This window comes from Sphaeramia orbicularis, chromosome 12, assembly GCF_902148855.1.
Source record: "Sphaeramia orbicularis chromosome 12, fSphaOr1.1, whole genome shotgun sequence".
NCBI classification, from domain to species: domain Eukaryota; kingdom Metazoa; phylum Chordata; class Actinopteri; order Kurtiformes; family Apogonidae; genus Sphaeramia; species Sphaeramia orbicularis.
Genome location: NC_043968.1, coordinates 66,245,183 through 66,268,779, shown reverse-complemented (window position 1 = coordinate 66,268,779; position 23,597 = coordinate 66,245,183). Strand labels below are relative to the sequence as shown.

Genomic DNA, 23,597 nt, shown 5'->3' with positions numbered 1-23,597 from the left:
GCCCTCTAAATCCCACAGCCTGTCACTCAGAAGGGGAGTCAGGAATGACAACACCATCTTCGTGGTCAGGGGAGAGAGAATTCCTCTCCTATCCGAACAACCCATCAAAAGCCTGGGGAGGCAGTACACTGCAGAGCTGTCTGACAAGCAAGTGGGGAGAACTGTCCTGAAGCAGCTGATGGATGGTCTGGCAAGAATCGATCAAAGCCAACTCCCTGGAAAGTAAAGACCTGGTGCTATCAGTAAACACTTTACAGGAGGCTGATGTGGCCCCTGAAGACGTGCGAGGTCCCCTTATCCATCATGGGCAAGATGGGTGGGAAGGCCAACTTGTTCATCAGGAAGTGGTTTGGACTGCCACGGTGTCTCTCCGAAACAGGCCTCTTCAGCAAGAATACTCTGCAGCTGCCACTGCAGTCCATCAGTGTGGGGTACATGCAGGAGAAGGCCAGATTGGTGCTGGAGCTGAGAGAGTCCACCGACCAATCAGTAAGGAAAGCCAATGCCAAGGTTCCCACTGGCCGAACGTGGAGTGCCCAAGCTGAGGTTGACCAAGCTGTGAGGAGGCTGCAACACAGAGAGATCGTGGGCAGACTCCAAGAAGGAAGAGCAGGGCTAGGATGGGGAGAAGGGCCACAATTCTGGTCTAAGGCCAGTTGCAAGGAGAGGAAGGAGATGGTGGTGGCGGAGGTGGCGAGGACGGAGGAGGAGCGCTACAAGATCAAGGCCATGTCACAGGGCCAGCAAGGAAGCTGGACAACCTGGGAGGGAGTTGTCAGCCGCAACATCAGTTGGTCCGACCTGTGAAAGATCCCACAGGCAAGACTGAGCTTCCTTATTCGCTCAACCTACGACACGCTTCCCTGCCCTCGGAACCTTCACCAGTGGTTCAGGAACGAGGAATCCTGCTCGCTCTGTAACGCTCCCAACGCAAGCCTCTTGCACATCTTGTCAGGCTGCAAGACCACGCTCTCCCAGGGACGTTACAGATGGCGCCATGACCAGGTCCTGAGGAAACTGGCGGAGGTGCTGGAAGGATGCAGTCAGGGCAGTAACAACTACCTGCAGCAGACCACGCCAGCTTTGTCAAAGAAGGGGGAGGGCCAAGATACACCAGGTCAAGAGAGACCAAGGCCTTTTTCCCCCGGTCAGGAGTGGGACATGAGGGTTGACCTCGACAGACAGTTCCAATTCCCCACCATGATTACCACCACACCTCTTCGTCCCGACATTGTTGTATGGTCCGAATCAGCAAAAGCAATGTACCTCATCGAACTCACAGTTCCATCAGAGGAGGAGATCCAGGCTGCATTTGAGCGAAAGAGGGCCAAGCACGCAGATCTGACTGTCTGACTATCCAGTGGAGGTTGGCTGCCGCGGCTTTGTGGGGCTGTCAACGACGTGGCTACTGAGGGACTCAGGAGTGGCAGGGGGGAAGCTGAGGAAGGCTATGAAAGAGCTTTCTGAGGAGGCGGAGAAAGGCAGCTTCTGGCTCTGGCTCAGAAGGAAGGACAGGCACTGGGGAAAGAACACCTAACCCCAACAACAGCCACAGGGGGTAATAGCTACCAGCTGCAGGGGGTGACAGGGAGACGTCCCTCTCACTGCCCCGCCACCAGGAGATGTTCCAGGATTAAACGGGTGAAACATCTGTGAGCGGTGGTTCCTGGCTGATGACCCTGCAGCTGACCTCATGGGCACCGGAGCAGATGCGACAGGCAGCAATGCCAAGCTGGAATTTTCCACTTTCCTGTATCTTGACTGTACTGTAAAAATTCAGAGTGCACAAACGGAAATTCTGGGCCAATACAAATGATTTAAATAACAATTTGGGCAATAGCTGATACTGATAGTAGTATTACTTTCTATATGCATCCTGTTTTTATTTGTGATTCAATCTAAAAGGCTAATATTTGCTGGTATTGATGTTTAGCCAATATATCTACACAGCAAATCTGCTAGTGTTGATTTTCCAGTGTTACTTGTATTTAACACCATTCAGAGGTAATATAACGTTTGATCCATAAAAACTAACACTCGCAGAGTCAGTGTTAGTGTGTATTTTGGTCGTTTCACGCACTCTAACACTCTGAGTGTTAAACTTGACCACGCCTATCAATTTTGGTTGAGAAGCATTTAGAAGTCTGCAGTCGTCATATTTCGTTGTCGCCACGATAAGGTGTATTTGGACAAATTTACAGTTTTAGGTCCATATTAACATAAATATATGCATAAAGTGATGGTCGAATTTAAGTTGTTCGACAGCGCATACATTCTACAGGATATATTCAATTTGGAAACATTTTTTTGTCGAAGTGATCGGTCCCTAGCAAAAACTTGGTTATCTAGCTAATTTAATATTCACTACGTGCTGAATATAAGCTGCCACCCGTTGAACCATGTTCTTTCATTCATTGAAATTAAGACTACCGAAACCCATTTGATAACTGCTGGGTGGACTGGCTGCAGCAGCTACCTAAGGAGCGGAGAGGGCTGATTGCAGAGGGAGAAAGAGGCGAGTTGTTTCCTATGATTGCTTTTAATGACTTTCGGGTCACTTATAAGAAACAAGACATGGTGCCTTGTACATTTTAAGCCTTTGTGCGCTTTTTACACGGGTAGCTTCAGTCTGCTAGTCGCTAGCCACAATTTAGCTCATTTAGCTCTGTATTGAGCCTGAATGGCTACTTAAGCTAATTCAGGTGAGCGTTCGGGATTATTCTTTCCCAACCAGACACAAAAACGTCAGGTCTGCTTACTTTTGGCGTTGAAATGCAAGAGCAGGTGTGACAATTTTGCACAGTAAACTGTATTTTTTTTTTTTAGCTTACCGGCTGACAGGCCGTAAGCTATTGTTGTCATACATTCGTCTGTTGTTGTCTGTCATCGTCATCTGTCGTCGTCGTCTGTTCCATCGTCTTCCTCTCCGAAACTACAATTCCGACTGACTTCAAACTTGGTATACAGCTTCTTTATGATGATGTCAGCAAAAGTTAGTGAAATTATTTGGATCTGGATCTGATTCTGGATTTGGTGCGACTTTGAAAAATTTCCCCATTATAAGAGATAGGAAGTGGATCGATGCAATAACTCAGTAAATATAAATGATATCAAGTTGACATTTCTACAGTACAGCCCCGATGGGGAGATGACCAAAACATAATGGCCACATGCTGATCAGGATCTTCTTCTGGATCCGGGAACTTACGGAAAATTTAACATGGGCTGTTATGGGGAAAACATTTCAATCGTCTTCTTCTCCAAAACTACAGCTCTGATTGACTTCAAACTTGGTATACAGCTTCTTCATGATGATGTCAACACAAGGCATTGAAATTATTTCGATCCGGATCTGATTCTGGATTTGGTGCGACTTTGAAAAATATTCCCATTATAAGAGATAGGAAGTGGATTGAATCAGTAAGTATCAATGATATCAAGTTGGAATTTGAATTTTTTTACAGATCTGATTGGAATATGACCAAAACACGTGCTATTTCTGTAATATAATAAATACACATAACTGGGTGATAATAAATAGCATCTGGATACATTTCCCAAAGCTTTTAATTTGGCCGGTAAGCTACACAGCCATCGGTCCAATTTTTTTTTTTTTACAGTATTTTTTACAGTAGCCATACTCGCCGAGTGTGTATCTTTTGCGTCAGTTCTAATGATACCCAGTTTATGCTTCAAATGTGCAAGGTTAGTCATGTACTCTACTGCTTTAAAAAGTATAAGACCAAAAGCTATGAAAGTTAAGCAGATTTAACGTCAACTTATGTAATGTGCTGTCAGACAGAAAAATCTGATTTTCTTTTTACCCACCTCTGAGCTAAAGAAAGCTTTATTACATTACTGTTTTTCCTTGTCGTTGTATTTCATTGAAGAAGAACACCCTAACAAATGTATGTAATAACTTCATCATTAACTATGTATGTATTGATGTTTTTGTGTTATTGATTTTAGTCTTGTCATTGAAGGCAGTGACAGGCTGGTTCCTGTAGAGTATGAGGGAGTGAGCATATGGGTCAGGGCACCAAAGACTGAAGATGTGTACAGTTACCTAGAATTTGTACAAGGAGGTAATAAAACTGCAGTGGTAGAAAATAACTGTGCATAGTTGTATATAATTGTGTGTGGTATTCTGTTGGTTTTTATGCTGCTTTGTTAATCTATTATGCAAGTACAGTTTGTTGTAAACATTTTGACAAATACATGTATTTGTATGTGAATTTATCTGTATTTAACAAGATCTGAGCACTTAATTTCATCACTGGGCATTGTATGCTTACTAACTTACTGGTTATCTTTTTGTGTATTTTGATTTAATTTCACGGCTTAAACCTTAATGGTGTTACCCATATTTTTTCTTTGTTAGTGCTGGTGAAATTCAATTTGCCAGATTTTACATCCTTGATCCTGAAGTATTCTGCAAGAGTGGAAGTGGATCCAGACATATTTGATGAACTTTTAAAGTCATCACAGGTGTCTTTCAAAGCCTTCACTGAAAGGTGCCATGGTAAGACAATGTTAATGATAATTTATCAATGTATTACAAATGTAGCCCCTTACTTCTTATTACAACACATGGCTGTTCTCGTGTTCTTAGATGACAGTGTTGAGGATTTTTCTTCAGATTCCTCATTCTCAGAGTGGTCCACATCACAAGCATCTGATGCATCTTCATCAGGTTCAGATGCAACAATAATACTGGAATCCACCAAAGTTAGCAAAAGACAGCTGATTCAAGGACCCCCTGACAGCATCACAGCAAGACATGTAAGTTATCATTTCCTATTCCTGTGTTAATTTAGTCAGCACGTTTGATACTATTACTCAATGTTACAGCGAATGTTTGCTTTTATTTTCCCCTGATTATGCTCTATATGAATATCATGCAATTGTTATTTCAGACTGCCATGGTAGCCCTCCGTTCCAAGCCAGGTGGTGATCAAGTATTCAAAGAATATGAGAAAACAAACTCTCTGTCTGATGGTACTAGAAGAAAGATGGTGAACATACTTGTGGCAGACATGGTAGAGTGTCATGGGTAAGTGAATATGCACTTATAGAGATATTTTTGTTAAAACATTTTTAATTTTAGATATTAGTTATAATTAATGTCTTTGTCTTGACTAATCTCATAAATAATGTATAATCATGTAAACCGTTTAAGTCAACATACTGAAGTCATGGATGTAAAAAAGGTTTTGGGGTAAAGCATCTTTTCAGTGATGTATCTGTCTTTTGTCAGGAGGATCCCCCCAGTAAATGTTCGCATAACATATGCTCTTGGAATTACAACTTTGTTCCCCCAGTTGAAGACCCAGAGTCAAAGAATGGTTATGTAAGTATTCACATTAACACACCTGTACGCTTATTTCTTTTTGAACACCCAACTTATGCTGTTTTTTTTTGCTATGCTGTGGAGGGAGTCGTAATTATGTCTCTCTGGTAGTTGGCTTGTAGGGGGTATATTTACCAAACATAGTTTCCTAGACACCCACAAATGTAAGTTTGCCAATGCATCTCTAATATGTTTTAAACAATTTGCTAATTGCTAAATCATCAACTGCAGTACACCCAAAATGTTTGGTAATTTTTCAAACACAAATACATACAATTATTTAACTTACAGGGTAAATGTGCCTATTAAGCCCACGTACCATATAAGCCCACTTGTGACTTCAGAGTCAAATTTTTAAAAAGCTACATCACCATTTTTGCTGGTTCATGTTTCTTCTAATGAAGCAGCTTGTTACATAAATCATAATTCCTACTGTATACCAATCAGATTTGTCAATATTGAGTTATCAAAGCATATGTGCGACATGTACCTGCTGCTCTCGGAAGAAGTTTGAAAAAAACTTTAATGGTTTAGGTGCCCTCAGAAAAAAACATTTTTTCCCCATTTCTACTCCAGTTTTTGGTAAGTACTCAATTGTTATTAAAATTTAAGAGATTAGAGCTTTGAATAAAACACGTTAGAATACTAGTCGAATTAAAAATACTTTTTCTATTGAAGTTAAAATATGCGTTTTAGCATGACAGCAAACACCATCATCAATACATATAACATTGTTCATTGCAATGACATAAAGCATGATAACCATGTATAGTTTATATTTTTGTATGTAGAACATAATATTATACTGTTAAATATACATATTTATGATCTATTTATCTTTCTTAATTTTTAAGGAAACTGGATAAAAAAATTCTGGATAATTTACTTAAACCAAAATTTCTGTTGGACATGTGCTCAATCTTTTTGACACATATACCTGATACATTTTAAAAAGGGAATAAATGTGACTAATTCTGACACAGCCTGTTCTTCATCAATACAAAAGTTGATGTTAATTCATATTTATGTACACTTGGTTAGCATAAATGTTATGTGCTCAAGATGGCTTGGTACAATATTTAGTACAAGTTCGATAGTCGTCAGTAACAGATCAAAGAAAAAGACATGCGAAGTTCACATACTTATCTATATTTAATAAAACAATTGGATAAGGTACCTTAAAATAGGCATAAATATCTTTACTTTCTGTAGTTTTTATTATCCAGTTCCAAGTAAAACCATACAAATAAAAAAACACTGATTTCATGGTAACGGATCAAATGCCTAAAATCTCCAGGCCCCAAACTTTACATGCAATAAAAACGACCTTTTGGAAAAGGTTTTATAAAAATCTGACCACAGTATGATGAATACACAGAATAAAAAGGAAAATATGGAAAAATGAACTGCATATATTACATTTTTCAAATTTTTACAATATTTCAGAAAAAAAGAGAAAATTGCAATTCCCAGATGTGCTTTCATCAAGCAGATATGCCCGTCTTCGTAAGGCTGGAACTTTTTTGTCAACAGGAAGTTTTCAAAAACTATAAGCTAGACAAAATTTGCCAAATAAATTTACTCTAATAGGGTATTGGGGGAGAATTTTTTTTTTTCACCACATATGTATACCTCCCCTTGACCAGGCCCATATGCAGGCTATTATTTTTTCCCAAGAGCCTGTTCTCATGTTTCAATGTGCATTTAAGGTGAAATATGTGTATTTTCTCTGGTGCCCTTATCTCTCAGGTGGGGTGAAGCTTGGATACCTTCCTCTAAGACACTGGGCTGGTTCAACCCTTTATTCTGTGTGTTGGAGAAAGAAAGAAGAGCATTCAAAATTTCTACATCGTCCTGGACCAGAAGGTCATTCCCTGTTCAATTCAGACTGGAGTTGCTGCCTTTGATGAGCTTGTGAGTTCCTGATCTGGAGTACCACAGACCTTATGATCGGCAGTTTGCATGTGACTCTGAAAAAATGTACATTGTGCCATACAGTGCCATAATTCCATGCTGAAGCATGTTCATGTTTATTGGTCTACTATGCGTGGTTTTAATAAAAGTTTAATATTTTTGCACAAATTATATTGTGTGTAGGTTTGTGGGGTACAGGGTTTTGGGGAAATAGTGGCAGAAGGGGGATTAATTGTCTGCAACATACTACACTATCAGAGTTAATTGCATTACACCAATTTAGTGTCAATGTTTTGCAGTTCAGTGTAATTTGGCTGTGTTGTTTTTGTAACAATGATTCTAGTGCAAAGTTTTATCTACACTATTGAGTGTTAGCCAGTGTTAATTTTTAACACCTGTCAAGAGCTGAAATAACTCTATATAGGTGTTAAAAATTTTACACTTTCAAAAGTGTTAATTTAACACTAAAAAAGAGTGGACACATATACATACTTTTCTGGTGTTAAAATTAACACTCTCAGAGTTAATTTAACACTGCCATTTTTGCTGTGTATGTATTCCTTGAAAAAGTGTTGGCTAAAAATAATGGAAAGTGAATTTCGCCAAACCACAAGAGCTGCACTATTATTATCATAATTTTTTATAAAGGTCAGTAATTGGATCAGTAACCATTTTATTCTTTATGCACTGGAGGAGTGAGTTTTGACAAGCCTCTTGATTACATTGCATTCAACTGCACAATTCTCAGTACATCTCTCTCTTTTATTTGGAAACTGCTTTAAAAAGACAGTGCAGTCATCTCTAATATAAACAGTTGCATCTTTTCAACACCTCTGTCTGTGTAAACCACCACTGTAAACATTCCAAAAACACAACATGAATCCTTCTGCAGTGCATTACAAATACAGAGTAGAGATGTTAAGTTTCACTTCTTCACAATTTGTCTACACCATGATGCATCTTTGAAAGGACACATTTCCACATCCCTGATATACACACACACCACTATCACACATAATTATAGAGTCTGTCCTGCTATACAAAAGACTGAACTTTGTGAGTATGATTAATAAGAGTGTCAGGGCCAAATGCTGTATAGTTTGACGAATGCTTAAGAAAATAACTGGATATGAAGACAATACATTGTGTGTTTGAGGTCAGGTCTATTTTATAGGAAGGCATAGGTATGCCATAGTTTTTGCAAACTATTTCTGTATACAGCTCAGAGGAAACTTAGCCTTAGGCGGACTGCAATTATGATGATAACTGTACAGGTACAGAAATTTGTGTACATGAAAGATCAGCTACAGGTTAGTGTGTGGGTGACTGCAGCCTGAGGCTAAGTTTCCTTTATCTTTGCTGCTGCCCGCATGTCTACACAGTTGACAGCACACAAAGCTCCATTGTTCTCCCTCCCAGTAGGCTTGCTCTAGTGAAAGTGCAAACAACGGCATATACAAAACCCCTTGTTCATGTCGGGTTCACTACTTAGATACATAACTCTACTGTGGGATTTGTCCACAACATAATGCTCCTTAAGACAATCTCCAACTACATAATATCATCTTGACAAAAAATGTCAGGCTGTATTTCATGATTTAAAACAGGAAAGTGCACTGACATTAATAAAACGACAGCCTTACATCACGACTGAGCAATATGATCCAGATCTCATATCTTAATATATTTTGTATACTGGATTCATATTACAAAAGCTATTCTGCTTGTTGCTTGGTTGCTTGTTAGTTACCTCCGCCAAGGAGGTTATGTTTTTGCCAGCGTTGGTCTGTCTGTCTGTGTGCAAGATAACTCAAAAAGTTATGGACGGATTTGGATGAAAATTTAAAGAAACGTTGATACAGGCACAAGGTACAAATGATTAAATTTTGGTGGTGATTGGGGGTGGGGGGGCCACAGGGGCCCACTGATCTGCCTTGGTGGTGGTCTGCACTCTCCGAGTGCTTTTCTAGAAAAGAGAGCGCAAACACTGGGGGGTGGGGGCACTGATCTTCCTTGGCGGAGGTCTGTGCTCTCCAAGTGCTTCTAGTTAGTTAGTTAGTGTGACGATATTACAGTATTAAAACCTGTAGATTCCGTGACAACAGTCCAGCGGACCATCATTAAATGCATCTATGATCGTCAGTTAGTGATGACATTGCGGAGATACAGCGGTTTCGGGTCAGTAAACCCTGAAACTCTGACTACTCTACGCAGCCTCGGACTGCTACACCATCTGGACCCAGCGGCCTGCAGAGCAGCGGAGTTTCCCGCTAGCACAGGCCGCCCCAGGGAGCGTCGGAAGCAGTGTGACAGGAAACCGAAGCACGGCTGTCATGGTGGGCTAGCGGCAAAGCTAAAGGCTAACCCGTTCAGACCACCGCTTCCATCCATCTTGCTCGCAAACATGGGTTCCCTGGAGAACAAATTGGATTACCTGAAGCTGGATTTATACACCAAACGGGAACCAGAGACTGCTGCATTCTTATTTTCACAGAGACATGGCTAAAAGCATCAGTTCCAGACATCGCCATTAGCCTGGAGGGGCCAACAGCATTCAGAGCAGAGAGGAGCAGCGCCCTCACCGGTAAATCCTGAGGGGGAGGGGTGTGTGTCTACACAAACAATAACTGGTGCACCAATGCGACCAGGATAACAAGACATTCTCACAAGACATTGAGTTCATGATTATTAAGTGCAGACCATTCTACCTCCCACAGGAATTTTCATCACTGTTCATTGCAGTGTACATCCCTCCCAGTGCAGATACCAAGGAAGCCCTGTGTGTTCTCTGTTGTAACATCAGTGACCTGCAAAGCACATACCTGGAGAGTGTTTTCATTGTGGCTGGGGACTTCAACCAGGCCAACTTGAAGACTGTCCTCCCAAATTTTTATCAGCATGTGGACTTTGCTACCATGGGTGAGAACACATTGGACTTGGTATACACCAACATTAAGAAGGCTTTCAGAGCAGCCCCTCGACCTCACCTTGGCTCCTCAGATCACCTCGCTGTTATGCTGACCCCAGCATACAAGCCCCTGCTCATCAGAGGTAAGCCCACCTTGAAACAGGTAAAGGTGTGGCCCGTAGGAGCCATGTCAGTGCTGCAGGACTGCTTTGAGAGCACAGACTGGGCTATGTTTAAGGAGGCCGCAACTGACAGTGGACACACAGACATGGAGGAGTATGCTTTGACCGTGTGTGCATACATTCAGAAGTGTACAGAGGACGTCTGTGTTACCAAGATTGTTAGAACCAGGGCCGATGAGAAACCATGGATGACCAAGGAGGTACAGGCTGCACTGAGAGAGCATGATGCTGCCTTTAGATCTGGCGATGCTGGGGCTCTCAGAGTAGCCAGATCTAACCTGAAACGGACCATCAGGGCAGCGAAGCGCTCTCAAGGGCAGCAAATCCATGTTTTTTTCCAGGACCCAAGTAACACCAGACTTCTGTGGCAGGGCATCCAGTCCATTACCAGTTACAAAGCTGCTCACTCCCCCTGTCAGGACAATATCTGCTTCCTTAACAAACTGAATCAGTTCTACGGATGGTTTGAGGATTTAAACACCACCCCTGCGAGGACAGCCACCCCCCACCCCAACGAACAAGCACTCAGGCTTGAATCAGCAGATGTGTGGAGGACGCTGAGAAAGGTCAACGTAAGGAAGGCGGCGGGCCCTGACAATTTTCCTGGGCAGGTTGTCAGGGAATGTGCAGACCAACTGGCCTGCGTCCTCATTCTTTAGTGGATAAGTCTGTCCAATTGTCTACGCTGTCATCAGTTAACCTGATAAGTGTGAAATCAGACAGAACTGTGTTTTGTATATTCTATAATGTTTTCAGTCTTAAAGGGGTCACATTTTGCTAAACCCACTTTTATTAGTCTTTGGTACATTTATTTGTGGATTTGCACCCTAATAGTTAATAAATTTTGAATTTGAACCCTCCAGGTGCTGCAAATCTATCTTCATATTCATTTCGGCAAAAATTGAGCGGATGTCTACAACCCATTTCAATTCCTGCTAATTTGTTACATTTTATAAATAGTTACATCACAACATTTGCACATATAAGGTCAAGACTTCTGATGAACATTTCTCAGAGTACGCCATAATTGTTTGTCAGCAGCAGCGGTTGTAGTCCATTCTGAAAATATGTCCAAACTTCAAGCCGATTACCTAAAATGTGGGGTCATTTGCATTTAAAGGGCTAGCGCTCAAAACGACCTTTCTCATGTCATTACTCAAAAATATGGTTGAAGAGGAGCCTGTAGAGTTTTATTAATGAAGAATTCAGACCCAAGCATAGCATTTACAGTTTATGTAGACCACAGGGAAATGTTTTAAAATGCATAATTCCATTTAAAAAGGCAAAATATCACTCCTTTAAATTGTCTCTATCCCGTTATTGAGTGTGTTTCAGGCCTCAAAACTTTAATTTGCTTATATTTAATAAATAGAATTAAAGTGGTCATTAAAACTAATGAAAGCTCATACACAGCCTTTCAGAACAGGTCCACACTCTCCTGGAAATGGGGTTTGTATGTCGTCATCATATTGCACAGCCCTATTTTGTACTTCCTCCACTATGTCAAAATCAGAGCTAAGAGGCTGTGAAATTTTAAAGAGGCAGTTTCAACCTACTTGTGATATTTATCATTTACCATCTCTACTGCTTTATCTTCTTCCCCAGTGTCCCAGTACTCTCCATCTCCCCTCTACCTAACAAAACTGCATACTTCGTTAGAGACTAAAAATATCTATTACCACCTTCTGAAATCTCACTTTGTTGCTTGAATAATTCATGCCATGTGAGTTACCATGCACAGAAAATGTGGAAAAGGTGTCCAGCAGTTGCTAAGGGAAAAAGCAAAGACACCAACTGTCTCAGCTTTTTATTGTCTGCTAACTGAGGCAAAATAATTCAGCAACATAAAGCAGGAGGTAAATCAGGCCCAAGACAACAGTAAAAGTCTGGTGTGCATCTGCTCCTTAGAGAAATAATGAGATCTGCACTGTACTGACCAGTGTGAAAGCTGGAGCTGGAGGGTGAGCATTTGTGCTTATGATTCTTGCAATGACCATTCCCATCTATACAGACAAACACACAAACTATCAGCTCTTAAATCTGCCACTGCAAGATAGCACTGCATGATTTGGTGAATAAGTCATATCGGTCTTTGTCAGACATGTGATCAACACGGCCCCTCCACCATTTTGGAGGGTTAGTCTCTACGGCTCTGAGGTAAACAACAGAGGTGAACACCAAGGTAGTGAGGATAGTCATATGTTGTTAAACCGCAAAACTGGAGAAACAAAAGAAAAACTAGCAAAAACCTTATAGAAACAAGCATAACAAAGATGCCAGGGAAAGGTATTTTGCTAAATTATCAACAGTTAACAACACTGATCCATACAAGGTAGCAGCTAGCAGCTGGAGACCCGATGCTGCACTGATACCTCCAACCTCATCCATCAATATTACCAACTATCTTGTGTATGATATGAGCGCACACACATTTGATGAGTTCAGAAACTATAAATCTCTTGAAGCTCACAGACATTTCTCCTGCAACAATCAAAACTTCACAATTTTGTGGTTTCATCTCAGCTGTGTGAGGCTATAGCATGCATCTGATAAAGAAAACAATTGGATGTGTTCAAACTGTTCCGCACACTCCCAGTATTGTTTCTGGTGTGTGAGGTGCGCACATTCACACAAGGGTTACCGCACAGCACTGTGACTGAAATTATTTGTACAGTTATCTTAGACTGAACTATTGTTATGTAGTTTGGATTGTTACAGTTTGCACGATTGTTCTGCACTCTGCATCATTGTTAGACAGTTTCACTTTTGTTATGCCATTGTCAAAATCTGGCCTACATTCGGTTTACATACTGTTTATTCATAAAAACGGAAATAGTCAAGATCACAACCGTTTTGGAAAGTAAAAGCGAACATAGTTTATTGTTAAAACAGTGTCAAATACAGTTTTGCACTACAAGGTATACAAAATTCTTTACCATTGTGGACCTCTGATGTTGTTATGTCTTCTGAAGAATATTACTAAACTATAGTTGGGCAATGGTTTGTCAGTGCACAACACGCAGTGACAATTTTACCTTCATATGGTAGTATCATGCTAATAGGAATGGTTCTTATTAACATTTTATATTTTTGAAAAACATTTCCAAACATCCTTTGCAAAGTCTCTCTATCTGGCCATACAATCACACATCATAGGTTTGAATATAAAAATAATACCATGTAAGTGAAGATTCTGTACACTGTCTAGGGAAACCTGAAAGAGATGGGCAAGGTGTGGTGCAGGCAGATCCAATCTGAGATGTATAAAGGTCAAAAGTAGCATTTGAAATGGGGGGAGAATTTTTTTGTGAACACATAATGTAAGGGGCAGCAAAAAAGTAAATAAAGCCATAAATGTTGCCAGGTTTGGTAGACCAGTAGTATTTTGCTTTATCAATATCATCACCCAAAAATCATCAGTGAGCCTCAGCTTGTTGAGCTCATCTTGATATTCCTCCAGCAGGCGGTTCACTTCCACGTGCCTAAGGATACACATATTACATTCAGTCTGTCCCAGCTCCTGAATGGTTCCATTCCCAGAGTTCAACTGGTAACTTTCCTCTGCAGCCTCCTGCTTCCCCTCATCAGTCTGTAGCTGACCGCATTCTGCAGCCTCCTGTGTCCCCTCAGCACTGTCATGTTCATCAGTATGTCCTGTCTCGCTTGTAGTGTGTTGGTGTTCCTCGGCTGTGCTTGGTTAACTCTTCTGGCAGAGTGTGCAGTGTCTGTGGGTCTGATGTCAGTGTGGCCCAAATGCAGGGATCGAGCCCAGTCTGGATCAGCCTCCAACATCTCATATGCAGGTTGACCTGCAATAACATTAGAATTTGAGTACATTTTAAAGTGCTGTACACCATTTCCCTTTGACATACATCACAATTACTTCTAAACTGTCATTAGTCTAGTTAGTAAAGTAGCAGTGGTAGTCAAATGTGTGTGTGCTTGAAAGTGAAATACAAATAAGGTGACAAGGTTTTTGTGAATGCGATGTGCATTCTTAACTACCTTCATACAAGATTGTGCTAAGCACATAAAATTTAGTAAGATTTGACATGACTAGATCAATCAAGGTGTGCTGCCTTCCCTCTGTGTTGTTTACCTGAGTAATAAACAACAATGGTAAAATACAACATCAGCACGAGCAAACTTTATAGGTCAGTCAATTGGCCCATGGAGTCATTATTTAAACAAACAAAAACTTTTATTTTTACCTTTGTGAAAATGCTGAGAGCAAACTCGCACAAAAGAAGACATTGTTGAAAGTGATGTCTCGCTGCAGGAACCCAGGCAATCTGACGTCTCTTTGTTATGTCCTCCATCTGCTGCACATAACCCCTTCTTCCAGGTAGGAAAATGGAAAAATCATATCCCAAGGTTGAACTTCCGACCATTCGAAACACTGGTGTGCAGCCTTTCATGCTACACCAGCGACCCACTTTTCAAGCAAGAAGGACAGATCCAAGCTAAGGTATGTCTAGTCTGTGCTGAATTGCTCTAACCCACCAAAGTGGCAGAACAATCCCGAAATGCACTGTGGTTTTGCAGGTATGACATCACCTGTCAGAGACTGATTGTGATGTGCATATGCACAAATGACATTATGAACCTACTTGGTTGGTTATCAAGGTCATGAGTATGCTGACATGATGACTAATATTTTATAGGATATGAAAACATTCTGAAGTTGACAGGTGTCCTGTAAAGGGCATACTCCATTTGGACATTCTGAATTAGGCCTTTTTCCTGAATGAAACCTATTTATTAAGATGTTCCAAAAGCACATTCTTTGGACATGTACACAGTACATTCAGAATATGTTTCATTTGTGTGTACAGTTGACTGGAGTAGAGACTAAGATCCTGTGGTAGAGCTGGGAGGAGAAACACACAGGCTAATAAACATGATGGAGTATAACAAAAGGTGTTGGATTTATGATCAAACATTGAAAAGCTGAGTTTATCAACAAAATGCCTAAAGAAAAGTACAAGGCCGAGTCCAGTGGAATGTGAATGTGTTCAACAAGTCTTTTTTGAATAAGGGCAAAAAATATTAATATTTTGTGCATGTAAAAATACCAGTGGTCATTGTCTCTTGATCTCAAATACCGTATCAGTATTTTTTCTTGTCCTGCTCGCTAACATCCATTCCATTTGCTCTATCCACAGCATAGTCATGTGACCACAAATTGCACAAACTTCACAGCTGATAATAAAATGAACAGACTCATCGGCCATTTTTTAAAAATGGGTGTAATAACAAGCAGACTGCATACAAACACAAAATATGTTCTCATGTTATACATTTAATTAAACTGCAGCCTTCTGTGATTCTATCATTTCAGAACCTGACATTGTGATTGTGATTTACTGTGCAGCTCTAGTGAATGGAAGCATGTTGGTTTAGAGGTTGATTACATACCAGCCCTCTGTATGGAGTCGGTCAGAATCCTGTCAGCAGTGTCATACTTGGTATGATAGATAAAACCATTCTCAATGAAAGCCAGATCAATACCTGTCAAAAAAAAAGTAATTCAAATGAATACACATAATGCAAAGCATGAAGAAACAGGTGTATACAAGTTCAACGAACACAATGTGATTCTGTAAGTATCGACATCTCCAAATTAAAACTATAGCAAACAATGTAGTGGGTGGAAGTGGAGGAGTTTAAGTATCTTGGGGTCTTGTTCACGAGTGAGGGAAGGATGGAGCATGAGATTGACAGACGGATCGGTGCAGCGTCTGCAGTGATGCAGTCGCTGTACCGGTCGGTTGTGGTGAAGAAGGAGCTGAGCCAAGAGGCGAAGCTCTCGATTTACCGGTCAATCTACGTTCCTACCCTCTACCCATCTACTTCCTACCCTATGGTCATGAGCTTTGGGTCATGACCGAAAGGACAAGATCCCGGATACAAGCGGTCGAAATGAATTTCCTCCGCAGGGTGGCTGGGCGCACCCTTAGGGATAGGGTGAGGAGCTCAGTCACCAGGGAGGAGCTCGGAGTAGAGCTGCTGCTCCTCCGCGTCGAGAGGGGCCAGCTGAGGTGGCTCGGGCATCTGTTTCGGATGCCTCCTGGACGCCTCCCTGGGGAGGTGTTCCGGGCATGTCCCACCGGGAGGAGACCTCGGGGAAGACCCAGGACACGTTGGAGAGACTATGTCTCTCGGCTGGCCTGGGAACACCTCGGGGTCCCCCCGGAAGAGCTGGAGGAGGTGTCTGGGGAGAGGGAAGTCTGGGCATCCCTGCTTAGACTGTTACCCCCGCGACCCAGTCCCGGATAAGCGGTGGATAATGGATGGATAGATGGACAATGTAGTGGGAGTAGTAAATGACATAACATACTGTGGAATCATGGGAGCTGTTATTTTCACCACCATAGCCCATGAAAATGTCTCTGATTTATCCACAAATTTCATGCATTGCAATGTGAACGTGCCCGATTATGGAGTCATGTAGAAATGTCAAAAATCGATGTTCTGAATGTAATGTTTTAATAATATTGACGGTGTAATTAACTAAGAGGGCGGAATTAAAGTGCGACCACTGCGCTGCCCTGAACACTTTACAGCAACACAAAATGATGTCAGAAAAAACAATCAATGCAGTGCCTATAACTATGTTAAAAGCAAGTACAGTACAGGCCAAAAGTTTGGACACACCTTCTCATTCTTTGCATTTTCTTTATTTTCATGACTATTTACATTGTAGATTCTCACTGAAGGCATCAAAACTATGAATGAACACATGTGGAATTATGTACTTAACAAAAAAGTGTGAAATAACTGAAAACATATCTTATATTCCAGTTTCTTCAAAGTAGCCACCCTTAGCTCTGATGACTGCTTTGCATACTCTTGCCATTCTCTTGATGAGCTTCAAGAGGTAGTCACCTGAAATGGTTTCCTAACAGTCTTGAAGAAGTTCCCAGAGATGCTTAGCGCTTGTTGGCCCTTTTGCCTTCACTCTGCGGTCCAGCTCACCCCAAACCATCTCGATTGGGTTCAGGTCCAGTGACTGTGGAGGCCAGGTCATCTGGCGCAGCACTCCATCACTCTCCTTCTTGGTCAAATATCCCTCACACAGCCTGGAGGTGTGTTTGGGGTCATTGTCCTGTTGAAACATAAATGATGGTCCAACTAAACGCAAACCGGATGGAATGGCATGTCACTTCAGGATGCTGTGGTAGCCATGCTGATTCAGGTTGCCTTCAATCTTGAATAAATCCCCAACAGCGTCACCAGCAAAGCACCCCCACACCATCACACCTCCCCCTCCATGCTTCACGGTGGGAACCAGGCATGTAGCATCCATCCGTTCACCTTTTCTGCGTCAACACAAAGACACGGCGGTTGGATCCAAAGATCTCAAATTGGACTCATCAGACCAAAGCACAGATTTCCACTGGTCTAAGGTCCATTCGTTGGGTTTCTTGGCCCAAATAAATCTCTTCTGTTTGTTGCCTCTCCTGAGCAGTGGTTTCCTAGCAGCTATTTGACCATGAAGGACCTGATTCACGCAGTCTCCTCTTAACAGTTGTTGTAGAGATGTGTGTGCTGCTAGAGCTCTGTGTGGTATTCATCTGGTCTCTAATCTGAGCTGCTGTTAATTTGTGATTTCTGACGCTGGTGACTCAGATGAACTTATCTTCAGCATCAGAGGTGACTCTTGGTCTTCCTTTCCTGGGGCGGTCCTCATGTGAGCCAGTTTCGTTGGAGCGCTTGATGGTTTTTGCGACTGCACTTGGGGACACATTCAAAGTTTTTGAAATTTTCTAGACTGACTGACCTTCATTTCTTAAAGTAATGATGGCCACTCGTTTGTCTTTACTTAGCTGATTGGTTCTCGCCATAATATGCATTCTAACAGTTGTCCAGTAGGGCTGTCAGCTGTGCATCAACCTGACTTCTGCACAACACAACTGATGGTCCCAACCCCATCAATAAGGCAAGAAATTCCACTAAGTAACCCTGACAAGGCACAGCTATGAAGTGAAAACCATTTCAGGTGACTACCTCTTGATGCTCATCAAGGGAATGCCAAGGGTGTGCAAGGCAGTCATCAGAGCTAAGGGTGGCTACTTTGAAGAAACTAGAATATAAGATATGTTTTCAGTTATTTCACACTTTTTTGTTAAGTACATAATTCCACATGTGTTCATTCATAGTTTGATGCCTTCAGTGAGAATCTACAATGTAAATAGTCATGAAAATAAAGAAAATGTGAAGAATGAGAAGGTGTGTCCAAACTTTTGGCCTGTACTGTATATGGAAAGATTTGGTTTCTATGAAGTTGAGGGGAAAGGGGAACTGGACAAAAGCTACAGTATTTGCTGGGTATGTTGAGCACCAATGAAGTATTTTGGGAACACGACGAACATGAATAAGCATCTCCCTGTTGGTTCTTTGCAATCCAATATGTTGCCAGGTACAGTTGTCCTCAAAATTACTCATCCCTTTGCCATTTTTTGTTTTTGTGATGAAATGAATAAGTTTCGTCAAGTTTGTTTGTGACTTATACACTCCTTATCAAAATTTTAAGACTGGATGAAAAATTGCATTAATTTACATTTTGCACTGTTGTATTTTAAGAAGGTTCTAAGTAGAGCTTCAAAATGTAAAAGAAGAAATAAGAGTAAGACAAAACAAAAATTTGAGTAAGCAATTTATTGAAAACAACAGTTAAACTGAAAAAGGCTGTTCATCTGCTGATCAAAAGTTTAAGACCACAGCCTTTAAAAGCCAAATCTGCACAAAAATGTGGATTCAATGTCATTTTCTGTCAGGTATTCACATTTTTATGACCTCCTGATGGCAAAGGCAAGGCCAAAAAATTCAAGTGGCAGACCCAAAAAAATTTCACTGGTGCCCCTGTATATTTTTTAGGGCTGTCAAAAGTAACAAATCAGCATGGATTAATCCATCATCATGATTAATCTGATTCAAAATTTTAATGCAATTAAGTCATCTGCAGAGCAGAATGACATCGCATTTCGGGCAGTTTGTCCAAGTAGAGTTACCATCGGTCATGTGCAAATGGGCAGTTGATCTGGTTGTGACAGGCAGTAGAACCAACCAATAAAGATGGAAGACACTACACAGCATGCTGGCCCTCTGGGTGGGAAATTTTAGTACAAAAAAAACTCCAAGAGTCGACCGTCATAAAGTATTGTGCACACTCTGCAGGAAGGGGTTTTCTTTTCACTGGAGCACTTCCATCTTAAAATATCACATTAACACGAAACACGTTAGTTGGGGATTCTACTAGCATTCTGGCTAACACGTCCCCCAGCATGCGACCAAGATGTTAAGTGCATATATATTCCCTTCCTTCTTGAGTCTGTTTGCTCATGCAAAATGAAATGTGATCAATATAGATCAACAATGAATGATATTTAATCGCAATAAATCAAAATTAATCCACAGTAACCCTATGAATAATCTGATTAAAAATTTACTTGTTTGAAACCACAAATTATAACATAACGTGCCCCGCACTTGAAAACCCTTGGCCTTCAGTCCACACCAGGGTTTCTCAACTTTTTTTTGAACCAAGCCCACTAACGACATTATCAGGCTACTGGCACCAGCCCATGCCCAAAAAATTTGTGGGATGGGGGGTGGGACGTACTTCTACAATTAACACGACGGACCTGTATGTGGAGGATGTGGTGGTTTATATAGCGAGTGAACCACTGGTTCTCCACTGGTGCATGCCAAAGTTTTTGCATATACGGACAGACAGACAGACGGACAGACAACGAACTGATGACAATACCCTGTGGCAAGGGCTGAGGGTAAAAAGGGAAGTGGACTGTGTGTGTGTTTCAGGCATCACACAAATCCTGAAAGAGCTGACTCCTGCAGTTTGGTATACTTATGTATTCTTGTCAAGGAAGAGATGAGTAAAAACGGCAAGTTGATAGGGCCAGTATTTTGGGAGATATTAGTTATTTTGGAACACCATACCATTACAATCACGTTGCTATGCAAATGACGGTTGATAGGAAGCACAGTACCACACTGCATGACGGGAAATGAAGTTAAAAACAGAATGACACATTTACTAACTTCAGTCCCTAGATATTGGTATTAATTGCTGTATGGCATACTTACGTATTTTTGTTCAAGGATGAGACTAGCAAAAATGGCAAGTTGATAGAACCAACATGTTTGGGAGATATTAGTAATTTTGGAAAACAATAGCCTTACAATCACATTGCTATGCCCATGACAGTTCACAGGAAGCGCAGTACTATGCTGCGTGACTGGAAATGAAGTTAAAAACAGGAAACGATGCATTTACTAACTTCAGTCCCTAGATATTGGTATTAATATATCAATTGTCATTTAAAATTTTAAAGAATGATCGGTCAATTTTACGTTCAAGCCAGGCACGAAGTAAAATCTGTTTGTTGGTTATGGTAATGGGAGTCAGGCAAATAATGCAGACGAAAGTTTGTTCGTGAATATAGACCAGATTTTGTTGAAACGAGTACTTTTGAGATTGAGTGAAGCGGACCATTTTTTCAACCTAAAATTTCATAAATTAAGATTCTTTATTTATCTATTTTTTTAAGATACGACTTTATTCCCTCAATATTATGACTGTCATTTCTCATATATCACTTTATTCTCGTAAAATTATGACTTTTTGTGTTCGACTTTATTCTCATGAAATACAGGTTTCATCGCGATATTTACGACTTATTCTCATAGTGACAAGTGTTTTTATTTCTTATGTGGCCCTATATGCCGTTGTAGTTAACAGGTTCTTCCAGTATGGAATATTTAGCTGATGTCTGGTTTTCCAGTGGAGAACGATTATCTTCTTTGCGACAGTTAGGGCTGGAATAATATTGTTTTAGTCAGTGTAATGGTCTATAGGGGGTGGAGGATGGATTAAAAAAAAAAAAAAAAGAAAGGTTATTGGTACAAATGTTGAAACATGTTCACTGGGCTTAGGATAGCGACCCTAAAATGTGGCTGCCAGCTCGGCCAGACTCTGTTTACATCGGATGCATATGTCCGAGTTCGAGAATGTGGGCGACAAAGACATGAAATAAACATACCAATTCACTAGAATCCGTTTAAAAGCTTGTTGACATTTCATACAAAGGTTAGCGCCAACACTGATCACAGTTTCTACTTTTGTCAGTTCTAGTTCAGTTATCTTGTGTATCAATTGCATTCATGCCCTACCCCCCCTTCTCTCTCTTACTCCAACGGGTCAAGGCAGATGGTTTCTGTTGTTAAAAGGGAAGTTTTTCCTCGCCACTGTCCCAGCCCCAGGTGTTTGTTCCTGGAGGATTCTTTTGGGTTTCTGTAAATTGGCTTGAGCGTCTGGTTTCGACCGGCTCTATTTGTAAAGTGTCATGAGATAACTGTTGTTATGATTTGGTGCTATATAAGTAAAATTTGATTGGATTTGACCAGTATCAATTATTTCAAATTTATTGTGTTCCTTCTGTCTTCTTCTTCTTGCCATGCGCTCAGCCATAGCTTATACCTTGTTCTTTTCATGAAAAACTGCTCCTTTTTCCCCCTCAAACATTTTCCATTGTATATCTATGACATTGGATTGTATTAGGATTATACAGGCCCCAGTCTTCCCAAAAGGTTTTATTATTCACATTTTCGTTAAAAAGTTGTCAAAAAATAGTGGGAAGAATATGACAACCACCGTGCAAACACAACAACGAAGTCAGTGTTTATAATATGTGAATCTGTTTGCGCAAGTACACCTTCTGCTGGTAGTGAGTTGGAGCTCCTCTATGTAGCATTGACATGGTTCAAAACACCGGTCCGAACAAGGTACTTCCTTAGCTCACAGTCCAATGTAATTGAGAGGAACCCTTGGCACCACACCATGGCATCTGGCACCGTGCTGTGGTACCTGGTACCAACCCTTGGTACCGAGCTGAGCTGTGGTACCGAGCCATGATCCCACGGCCCCATGGCACCTGGCACCTAGCATTGGCCTCGAGGTGCCGCGGCACCGCACCACCGGCACCTGGAGCGAGGCACCACCGCGGTGCCACGGCACCTGGCACCGACGTGCCGCGACACCTGGCACCAAGCCGTGGTACCACGGTGCCACGGCACTGGCACTGAGCCGTAGTACCGCGGTGCCACGGCACCTGGCACTGAGCCGTAGTACTGCGGTGCCACAGCACCTAGCGAGGTGCCACGGCACCACCGAGGCCGGGCCAACGGTAGGTGCTGTGGTACCCACAGTAATACGGCTCGGTGCCAGGTGCCGTGGCACCGCGGTGGTGCCTTGGCTCGAGGGTGCCGGTGGTGCCGCGGCACCCCGGGGCCAACGCTAGGTGCCGTGGCACCGCTGTAACATGGCTCGGTGCCAGGTGCCATGGCACTGCGGTACCAGGGCTCAGTGCCAGGCGCCATAGCACCGTGGTGCACCACCGAGGTGCCGCGGTACCACCGGCACCTCAAGCCGAGGCACCACCGTGGTGCCATGGCACCTGGCACCGAGCTGTGGTACCGCGGTGTCACGGCACCTAGCAGTTGGCCCCGGGGTGCCACGGCACCACCGGCACCTTGACCCGAGGTGCCGCGGCACCGAGCCGTGGTACCGGAAGTGAGCCACCGGCGGTGTCGGTGCCTCAATATGCACTCGCTGTCTCTCGTGTTCTTTCAGCTTGTATGCTTCTCCTTGCTTCTCCAGATGTAGGCAACTTCCATGTGGCTAAACAACTCCATCTTTGTTCATCAGATCAGAGGACTGATGACCCAAACCTAGGATCTTGGTTAAGAAGAGCTCTAGCAAATGCTTGACAAGCCTCCTGATGTTTCATCCTGAGTTGTGGCATCTTCCTGGTCTGCAGTCCTTGAATTTCCCTCTGGATTAATAAAGTATCTATCTATCTATCTATGGAGACCTCCTTTGTGCAATACTCGCTGGATGGTTGCCTGTGATACCTTCCTACCTTTGTTATGGTGGTGACAACATAATGCCATGGTTATAACCTATAATGCTAGGATGCTTATCTGTTAGTGGCACCGGACATCTCATCAAGTTACAAGGGCCTAATGAATTTAACATGACTACATCACATCCTGGATGACGAAAACAAAGTGCTGAGAACTCCAGCTTGGTCCTGATTGGACGTCCCAGCAGGACAATGAGCATACCGCCAACATAGTGCAGCAGTGGTTCAAGGACATGGGCCAGTCAAAGTCCTGACCGAAACTATATAGAGAATCTGTGGAGGGAGCTGAAGACCAG

The 23,597-nt window shown here is 42.0% G+C and overlaps 1 protein-coding gene across 2 annotated transcripts in view; it reads right to left on the bottom strand.

The window, feature by feature from the left end:
- The window catches only part of LOC115429560 (endoplasmic reticulum metallopeptidase 1-like), a 65,126-nt gene extending 49,187 nt beyond the window's left edge, over positions 1–15,939 (bottom strand). The window contains exon 1 of one of the 2 annotated variants that reach the window (XM_030149124.1): positions 15,773–15,939. The gene's annotated coding sequence lies outside the window, so the exon portion shown is untranslated. The remainder of the gene's footprint in view (positions 1–15,772) is intronic. The other variant, XM_030149123.1, reaches the window with a different exon arrangement.
- Between the last annotated feature and the right edge of the window lie 7,658 nt (positions 15,940–23,597).